General features: G+C 40.8%; 1 non-coding gene across 1 annotated transcript; it reads right to left on the minus strand.

Annotated features, from left to right (window-relative positions):
• Window positions 1-359: 359 nt before the first annotated feature.
• TRNAI-AAU lies at window positions 360-433 on the minus strand. The gene has a single exon. It is a non-coding gene; the product is annotated as a tRNA-Ile (tRNA).
• Window positions 434-9,783: the final 9,350 nt, after the last annotated feature.

Genomic DNA, 9,783 nt, shown 5'->3' on the forward strand with positions numbered 1-9,783 from the left:
CTAAATGAACTCAACAAAATGTGATGGTTGGGACATAGATTCGTAACATCGCAGATAGCATGCTGTGGACAAGGACCTTACTACGGACTCGGTCTGTGCACTAAGCTGTCGAACCTGTGTCGGAACAGAGCTCAGTGTGCGTTTCGGGATCCATTCCATCCATCAGAGAAGGCTAACAGATTGATAGTGGAACAAATAATGAATCGGAACCTGTGTCGGAACAGAGCTCAGTATGTGTGGGATGCGATGCATCTGTAATGAATTAAAAGATAAACATTATGGAAACTACACCGTTCGGAAATGGGCTGAAAGATAAAATGAAGGGAAGGACGCCGTCTGGACAAAATTAATAGATATAATGGCCCATGCAGGTTTCGAACCTGCGACCTTCGCGTTATTAGCACGACGCTCTAACCAACTGAGCTAATAGGCCACCGACATTACGCTTAAACTATTTTATAATTATACTATATGTTTCTATCGCCCATTCGATTTGTCTTTTTTCTATTTGAAAGTGTCGTAACCGTCTTTCGGTTGGGCCCCGGAATTGGGCTTCGACTTAGGAAAATGTGGATTGGAGTCGCCACCGATCATTTATTTTATGAAAAATGGGTTGACCGGACACCTCATTTCTTACCTGATCTGCGTCGTACCAAAGATGTGTCGGATCCGGGAGTCGGTTACGGTCAAGGAAGGATTAGCACCCTTGAACCACCCTTTCGGTACTATGTAATTTCCAGTTGTCTTTAATTAAGAAAAAATATAAGTTTAAATTACAAGGTAAGACTCTAGTCCTAATTACTTACCGTAGATTGATTTGAAAGTTGTACCCTTTAAAAGTGAACGTATTAGATTGAAGAAAACAAATAACATAAAGAAGATAAAATAAAGGGGAAAAAGAATAAAACGAGATAAAAAAAAAACAAAGACAATATACATAAATAAATGGATAAATAAATAAACAAATATGAGTAAATAAATCAAAGATAAAGAAAAATAAAGAAAAATAAATAAATAGATAACTAAATAAATAAGATGAGGAAAAAAATAATATGTACATATAGTACAATTTTAAAAAAAATATATATATATAGGTAATATCATATAGGAAAAATAATTAAATAAAAGAAAATAATAACAACTATATATGACAATAATAATAAAATAAAAATATGTGTACAAAACAAATAAAATACGATATATATATATATATATTAGAAAATAACATAGAAATAATTTAAAAAATAATATATATTTATTAATAATGGGTATATAGGTAAAATATATAAAAGATACGTATATGTACAACAAATTAAGTACTATGAAATAAATAAAAATAATAGTATAAGTATCAAGTTGAATTGAAATATACACATATACGATTATAGGGTATTATACTAGAAATAAGAAATGATTATAAGCATAATTGGTAATTCATGTATATTAATAATGTTGTACCAATAAAATGTAAAAGAATACACGTATATCAGCATAAATAATACAAAATAATATACGATAATAATACAAGGATTTAAACGTAATAATTATATATATATATATATATATGGTGTCTAAATTGAAAATAGAATGAAATTCAAGGCCAGATTTGATAGGAATTCGAATTACACTTAGAATCAAAGGGGCAAATTATAACTTTATAAAAACAGAGGCATCAAATGCACGGTTTAACCGTTTTAAAGAAAATATCTGGATTGTTAAAATAAAATTAAAACAAATGAAAACTCATTCTCCTCTTCTCGCCAAAACGAGCCCTCCCCTTTTGCCTAAATGCTCTCGCCTGTTCTTCAGAAATGAAGAACAGGGTCGTGGTTCTTCATGAACCCAGAAAACGCCACCCTACGCCGCCTCGCCGTCGCCGTTGAATGGCGCGGCCGTCGTTCATTGGCGGCAAAATCATCTCTTCTATTTTTTTTTTTGAAATCTCGAAAACTTTTTGAAATCCCTTTCTGAAAACAAAGATTGTTTTTCGAAAATCGATTAGGAAAAAAAAAACCTAGATCTAAAAAAGTTTTGAAAGAAAAAAAAAAAATCGAATGGCCTCCCTTTCGTTCCTCGACCGAAACGTTTTTTTGTTATTTGTGTGGTTTTGAAGTCAAATCTCAAGCAAACACTCAACAGTGAAAGACGAGTGAACAGAGGTAAAAGATGCTACCTTCTTTTATTCCTTTTCGAAAGTGTTACAAAAGGCTTCGAAACTGCTGATTTCTCTCAATATTTCGTATGACTTTCTTTCCAAGTTCCGTCGTGATTTCTTTTTTTTCTTTAAAAGCTTCTAATTACATGGCTTTATAGTGATAACCTAGGCTATTTTTAGAGTTTTAATCCGAGTAAAACTCGGTGTTTGTGGTCACAATCCATGACTCTGACTTGGTTGTTTGTCTTGGGTGTTCTATGTGGTCACGATGCCGAGAAAAACCGGATGTGGGAGACGTGCTGCGCGAGGGAGCTTCGACGGGTATTGCGGCGCTGGGGCGAGAGTCTTGCTAGGGTTTTCTGGGCAACCCTTGGATACCATTTGCTGTGGACCGTTGGATCTCATCTAGATCCAACGGTCACCATTGTTGGCGGCTGGATGAGAGGTTGAGAGATTAGGGTTTACACAAACCCTAATCCATACTTTGGGCAGCTGGTCACTTGGGTCATGTGGGATTTGGGCCATTACTGTTGGGCCTACAGGAGAGAAAAGAATGTAAATAAACCATAATATATATTATAACTTATAACATATATAATTATATATACGTATGTATTATGATGGACGAATTTAAGTGTCTTCAGTTGCCCTCTTTGCTCCTTATCGTGTAATGAAAATAGAGCAAGATTAAAAGACACAAATTTCGTCCACAACTATTCTTGATCATGAAATGATTCCCTTGTCGTGAGGTTGAGTCAAAACTGGAAGATTCTGAGTATGAGTCATTCGTTGTGAAGTTTGGCTTCGAGTTAGATATCCTCCGTCGTGGAGTTGAAATCTACTCTCGAGCAAATTGTGTTGTTTCGAGTCCAATATCCTTCGTTGTGAAGTTGAAATTGGCTCTGAAATTGAGAAATGTTTGTTGACAACCAGCGGTCCCCGTTCGTGAAGTTGAACTTGCGTTGTCTGGAGTCCAAATCCTCGTTGTGAAGCAGAAATTGGCTCTGAAATTGAGAAATGTTCGTTGACAACCAGTGGTCCCTTCGTCGTGAAGTTGAACTTGCGTTGTCTGGAGTCCAATATCCTTCGTTATGAAGTTGAAATGGCTCTGAAATTGAGAAATGTTTGTTGACAACCAGCGGTCCCTCGTGAAGTTGAACTTACGTTGTCTGGAGTCCAATATCCTTCGTTGTGAAGTTGAAATTGGCTCTGAAATTGAGAAATGTTTGTTGACACCAGCGGTCCCTTCGTCGTGAAGTTGAACTTACGTTGTCTGGAGTCCAATATCCTTCGTGTGAAGTTGAAATTGCTCTGGGTAAAACGTTGTCTGGAGTCCAATCCTTCGTTGTGAAGTTGAAATTGGCTCTGAAATTGAGAATGTTTGTTGACAACCAGCGGTCCCTTCGTCGTGAAGTTGAACTTACGTTGTCTGGAGTCCAATATCCTTCGTTGTGAAGTTGAAATTGGCTCTGGGTAAAACCTGCAAAGATATGCATATATGTGATGTTATGGATGTCATGCTCTAGGTATGCCTAAAATGCATATGCAACATATGTTATTCTGAGCTCTGGAGAGTAATCTCGATCTCCGGTGGCCTGTCGTTGTTGACTCTTGAGCTTGAAGTTTCGATCTCTGATCTTAAATTCTTCAATGTTTGATGATTTTTTTTTGAAGATGCTCCTCAACCATCTCAAGCATGTGCATGAGCCTTGATCGGTTCTGGGTACCTGTACTTTTCAATGAATCTTTGTACAGCAATATGCGATTATCTTTCATAAAATAATAAACCATTAGGTTTAAATCTAATTCAAGATGCTCAAAAGGTATTGGAGGAAAGATGGTCTTATTCATAAGGGAGGAGAAGAACAAATAATACATGGCAAACATTCTAGAAAACGAATACACATGATGTGTAAATGAATGTCTTAGATCTCGATAACGTGGGCACTTCTGAGTTGAAAAGCCGTTTGGTGACTTTGAGTGCAGCCTTTGCCAAAGGATCTTTGAAAATGCGACAACGTTGGGAGGGTGCAACATTTCTCCGATTTGTTGGGTTCGTAGAGATTCATGTGCCGGATGTTTCCACCGTTGATATCCAAATTGCCCTTTCCGGGTTTTCAACTTGGACCCATCCTTAGTTGCAAGACGCCCTTTGCGGATTTTCATCTTGAACCCACCTTATTTTCTCTTCTTTTTTCCTCTTTTTCTTTTTTCAATTTAGGGTGCCCTTTCGGGTTTTCACCCGTTTTTTTTTTTTTTTTTTTTTTTTTTTTTTAACTTAGGACGCCCTCTCGGGTTTTCATCCTAAGCGAAGTATTTCTTGACTGCGTCCGAGTTAATGGATGTGGCAGCTCAGGTCCGTCCATTTCAGCCAGGATAAGGGCTCCTCCGGAGAAAGCCTTCTTCACGACATAAGGTCCTTCCCAATTTGGCGTCCACTTTCCTCGGAAATCTTTCTGGACTGGCCAAATTCTTTTTAGCACTAGATCCCCTTCACGGAATATTCTTGGGCGCACCTTTTTGTCGTGTGCTCGGATCATTCGTTTCTGATAGATTTGACCATGATGAATGGCTTTCAGTCTTTTTTCATCTATCAGATTAAGCTGATCATATCTGGATTGTGCCCACTCTGCATCATCTAGTTTGACTTCTGACAAGACCCTGAGAGACGGAATCTCGACTTCAATGGGTAGCACTGCTTCCATTCCATAGGCTAGTGAAAATGGAGTTGCCCCAGTCGATGTACGTACCGAGGTTCGATAAGCGAACAAAGCAAAAGGCAACTTCTCATGCCAGTCTTTGTAGGTTTCAGTTGTTTCTCCACTATCTTCTTAATATTTTGTTTGCTGCTTCTACTGCTCCGTTCATCTTGGTCTGTAAGCAGTGGAATTGTGATGTTTTTTATGTTGAACTGTTCGCAGGCAGCACTCATCATCTTGTTGTTCAAGTTTGTTGCGTTATCGGTGATAATCCTTTCAGGTAGACCATACCGACATATAATTTCTTTCTTCAGAAGCTTGCAAATAGGATTGAGTGACACTGGCGTATGACGCAGCCTCTAACCCATTTCGTGAAATAATCAATTGCTACGAGAATGAAACGGTGACCATTCGAAGCTTCGGATGGATTTGCCCGATAACGTCCATGCCCCACACAGAAAAAGGCCATGGTGACGTCATTACATGAAGTGGATGGGGTGGAACATTTATCTGTCTCCATAAATCTGACATTTATGACATCTCCTAGCATAGTTGATGCAATCACTTTCCAGTGTGGACCAAAAATACCGCATCTCATTATTTGTCTTGACAACATATGCCCATTTGCATGTGCTCCACAAACCCCATCATGTACTTCTTCCACTATCATTTTTGCCTCTTCAGCATCGACGCATCTTAATAGAACTTGGTTATGGCTTTTCTTGTATAAAACCTCTCCGTCAATGACGTATCCAGCTGCCAACCTTCTAAGGGTTCTCTTATCGATTTCGGTGGCTTTCTCTGGATAACTCCGATGCTTGATATACTGCAGAATGTCGAAGTACAAGGCTTAGTATCTTTCACTTCTTCAATTGGTAACAATGAGCTGGGTACTCATACGATTGCATGTTGATTGGCATCATTTAGACTCTCCACCAACCCTGAATGCGGCTGCCAATGTAGCTAAAGCGTCAGCCATCTGATTTTCTTCTCTAGGCACGTAGTGGAAGGTGACTTCGTCGAACTCTTCGAGCAGATCCAACACTAGTTTTCGATACTCTAACAGCTTGATATCCTTAGTTTCCCACTCTCCTCGGAGCTGATAGATTACTAAGGCTGAGTCTCCATACACCCGTAAAGTCTTTATATTTTGCCCCAGTGCAGCCCGAATTCCCAAGACACAAGCTTCGTATTCTGCCATGTTATTGGTACAATCAAAGTTCAGTCTGCTCGTAAATGGGTAGTGACTCCCTTCTGGGGAGACTAGAATTGCCCCGCCATGTCCTAGTGCATTTGATGCCCCATCGAAGTGCATTTTCCAGGAACCGTCTGTTGAAATGCTTGCTTCCTCTAAAGATATGGCCATTAAGTCCTCGTCTGGGAAATCAAAGTCCAGCGGCTCATAGCTCTCATCAATTCTGCTTGCCAAAAATCGGATATGGCGCTGCCTTTTACCGCTTTTTGGCTCACGTATTCGATGTCAAATTCAGACAAAAGCATTGCCATCGGGCTAACCTTCCGGATAGAGCAGGTACGCCCATCATGTATTTTAGTGGGTCTAACTTGGAAATCAGCCAAGTGGTGTGATACAACAGTATTGTCGAAGTCTTTTTGTAGCCCATACCAGGGCACAACAAACCTTCTCAATAGGGATATCGGACCTCGCAATCGGTGAACTTCTTGCTTAAGTAGTAGATGGCTCTTTCCTTCTTCCAGACTCATCGTGTTGACCCAGAACACACCCCATGGAGTTCTCGAATATGGAGAGATACAAAAACAGAGGTTTTCCTGGGATAGGGGACATCAGGACAGGAGTGTGAGACAAGTACTCTTTTACTTTCTCAAATACAGTCTGACAGCTTTTATCCCATGCTCCAGGGCTATTCTTTCGGAGGAGACGAAAGATGGGTCACATTGTCGGTTAACTGAGAGATGAACCGAGCTATGTAGTTTAGTCTGCCCAGAAAACCTCGGACTTCTTTTTGGGTTCGTGGTGGAGGTAGATTCTGGATAGCCTTAACCTTATCAGGATCGACCTGTATGCCTCTCCTGCTGACTATAAGCCTAGTAGTTTTCCAGATGTTACCCCGAAGGTACACTTGCTAGGGTTTAGTCTCAGTTGGAACTTTCTCAATCTCTGGAAGAGCTTCCTCAGATTCTTGACATGTTCACTCTCGGTCTGTGCCTTGACAATCATGTCGTCGACATAAACCTCGATTTCTTTGTGCATCATGTCGTGGAACAGGGTCACCATAGCTCTCTGATATGTTGCCCCAGCATTCTTTAATCCGAAAGGCATCACTTTGTAACAGAAAGTTCCCCACATTGTGACGAAAGTGGTCTTCTCCATGTCTTCGGGATGCATCTTGATCTGATTGTACCCCGAAAATCCATCCATGAATGAAAAGTAGGCGTTCCCGGCCGTGTTGTCCACCAGAGTGTCTATGTGTGGCAGAGGAAAGTTGTCCTTGGGACTGGCCTTATTAAGGTCCCGGTAATCGACACACATGCGTACTTTCCGTCCTTCTTCGGCACAGGCACTATGTGGCCACCCACTCAGGGTATTTGGCCACTTGGAGAAAACCGGCATCAAATTGCTTCTTGACCTCTTCCTTGATCTTAAGGAGCATTTCTGGTCGCATTCTTCTCAGTTTTTGCTGCACAGGTTTGAATTCTGGTTTGATTGGCAGTTTGTGAACTACCATATCTGTGTCTAGTCCCGGCATGTCTTGATACGACAAAGCAAACATCTTCGTACTCCTGAAGTAAGGCTATCAGGTTTTTTCTTCTTCAGTCGAAAGAGTTGTGCCGATTTTAACCTCCTTTCGATCTTCCTCAGTGCCCAAATTTAATATCGATCGCCTCCTCATGTGGCAGTATTGCTTTTCTTCTTTTTCTACCATCTCACAATTCGGTAGGCAAGTTGTATTCTTCTTCATTATCGCATTCTTCAAATTCCCCAAGGACAAATGGTTGATTCAAAATCCACCTCCGGATCAGGGTCATTAGTGCCCACATTATCGTTATCTGGGAACCTGAAAGGAGGAAGATGTGTATGTGTGAGAGGATACTATCCCACACGGAATGGTCAAGAACTAACTTTGAGAGTAACTGGAAATGAAATACTGAAGGAGATAGATAATGAATAAAAGAAACTTTGTTTTGCCATGGAAAAGAAAATGCATCCTTTATTAAACTTAAACAAAACATTTATTCACCCTTACAAAAGATCCTATTGCCCCGGGTATAGGCAAATAGGGATAGTTCGAATATTACTCTGAAAGTTCTTGTAAACCAGGTAGTTCTTCCACCGACCAACTGCTAGGCACGAATCCATGTGGCAGAGGGCATATCCTGGATCTATCTTTGTGTCAAAATTCTGTCACGGCATTAACGTTCAGATCTTTCAGAGCGTTGTAACTCGGACATGGTGGTCTCAAACATAACCACCTGACTTGAATGTTCTGAAGAGCGGCGGGAATGTCTAGGTTTCCATTGGAGTTCGTTTCCAGTCAATCTGGCTAACCTTTTTTTCTCCTGGTTCTTTTGAATTTCCTTTCTCCTTAATGATAACCGGGCTGAAAACCGAGCCCAAATTGGTCTAATTTTGGGATAGGACGGACAGGGTTGATCATTCCTTGCAAATATTTCCCAAAACCTCTCCCGGTTCTTGCGCCTCGGCCTAGGGTTTGCTTGATCTCCCATCCTTGTACATTTGGAGAGTCGAGGTCTTGGGATTCTTTTTCCTTCTGCCACGAATGTGCTTCACAAACTCCAAGGAGCGGAACGAACATTCTACCGCTTCCTCGTCTACCTCGATGTATGGAGCCTCCGTGGTCACGCTGCCACGATATCTTCCTCAGCATTGATAATTACCAAGGCCCCGTCAATGACAAATTTAACTTTCTGGTGCAACGTGGAGGGTACTGCACCTGCTTGATGAATCCACGGCCTACCAAAAGACAGCTATAGGACGGTATGATATCCATCACAAGGAACTAACATCATAGGTGGCTGGTCCGATGGTCAATGGTACCTCGTCTTTCCGATTACCTCTCTTTTGGTCCCATCAAATGCTCGGACCACATTCTGACAAGCTCTCATATGAGAGGTATCTATTGGTAGCCTCTTCAATGTAATCAAAGGCATCACGTTCAGGATGAACCATTATCGATTAAGACACTTGGTAAATCGTGCCCCTACAGTAGGTAGTAATGTGTAACGCCTTCGTTCGGCCTCTTCCTCCTGATGGAATCTCATCATCTGAAAATGAGATGAGATTATCAGCTTGAATATTGTTTACCAGTCGATCCATCTTGCTGACTGGTATTCTTGTGGCACGAACGTTTGATTAAGGACATTCAACAACGCTTCTCGGTGTGCTTCCGAGCTTAAAAATAGTGCTAGCATTGAAGTACGTGTAGGTAAGTTGTGGAGCTGTTCTACAATGTTGTACTCGCTGTGCTTCAAGATCTTGAGAACTCTTAGCTTCTTCCTCCTTTATAGGTTCATTGACAACTAGCACATCTTCTTTGAATGGCTCCAGTGGTCTTTGCCCCACTTTACTATTACCTCCTCCGGAAGTACTCACCTGACATTCGTACTTCCATGGCACTTGCCGATTGTCCTTATATTGAAAGGCCGCGGTTTGGAGATTACCACCTTGGCTGGTGTTGTCACTGTTATACTGCTTAGGGGTAATTATCAAAGGACTACCCTACCAAATTTTCTATCTGATGATTCTCCGGTGGCACAACATCTTCTTCCCAAGAATCTTGAATTTCTTCGTAAATTCCAACTCCTTTCGATCCATCATGAGCTGGGACTAACAATCTGAACTCTGGGCAATCTTGCACTTTATGCCCTTCTTTGTTGTGGTAACAACAATGGTTACCATCTTCGTTTTCTATCGTATCTGAATATGGTGAA

Source organism: Hibiscus syriacus, unplaced genomic scaffold (assembly GCF_006381635.1).
Source record: "Hibiscus syriacus cultivar Baekdansim isolate YM2019G1 unplaced genomic scaffold, ASM638163v2 tig00014213_pilon, whole genome shotgun sequence".
NCBI lineage: Eukaryota > Viridiplantae > Streptophyta > Magnoliopsida > Malvales > Malvaceae > Hibiscus > Hibiscus syriacus.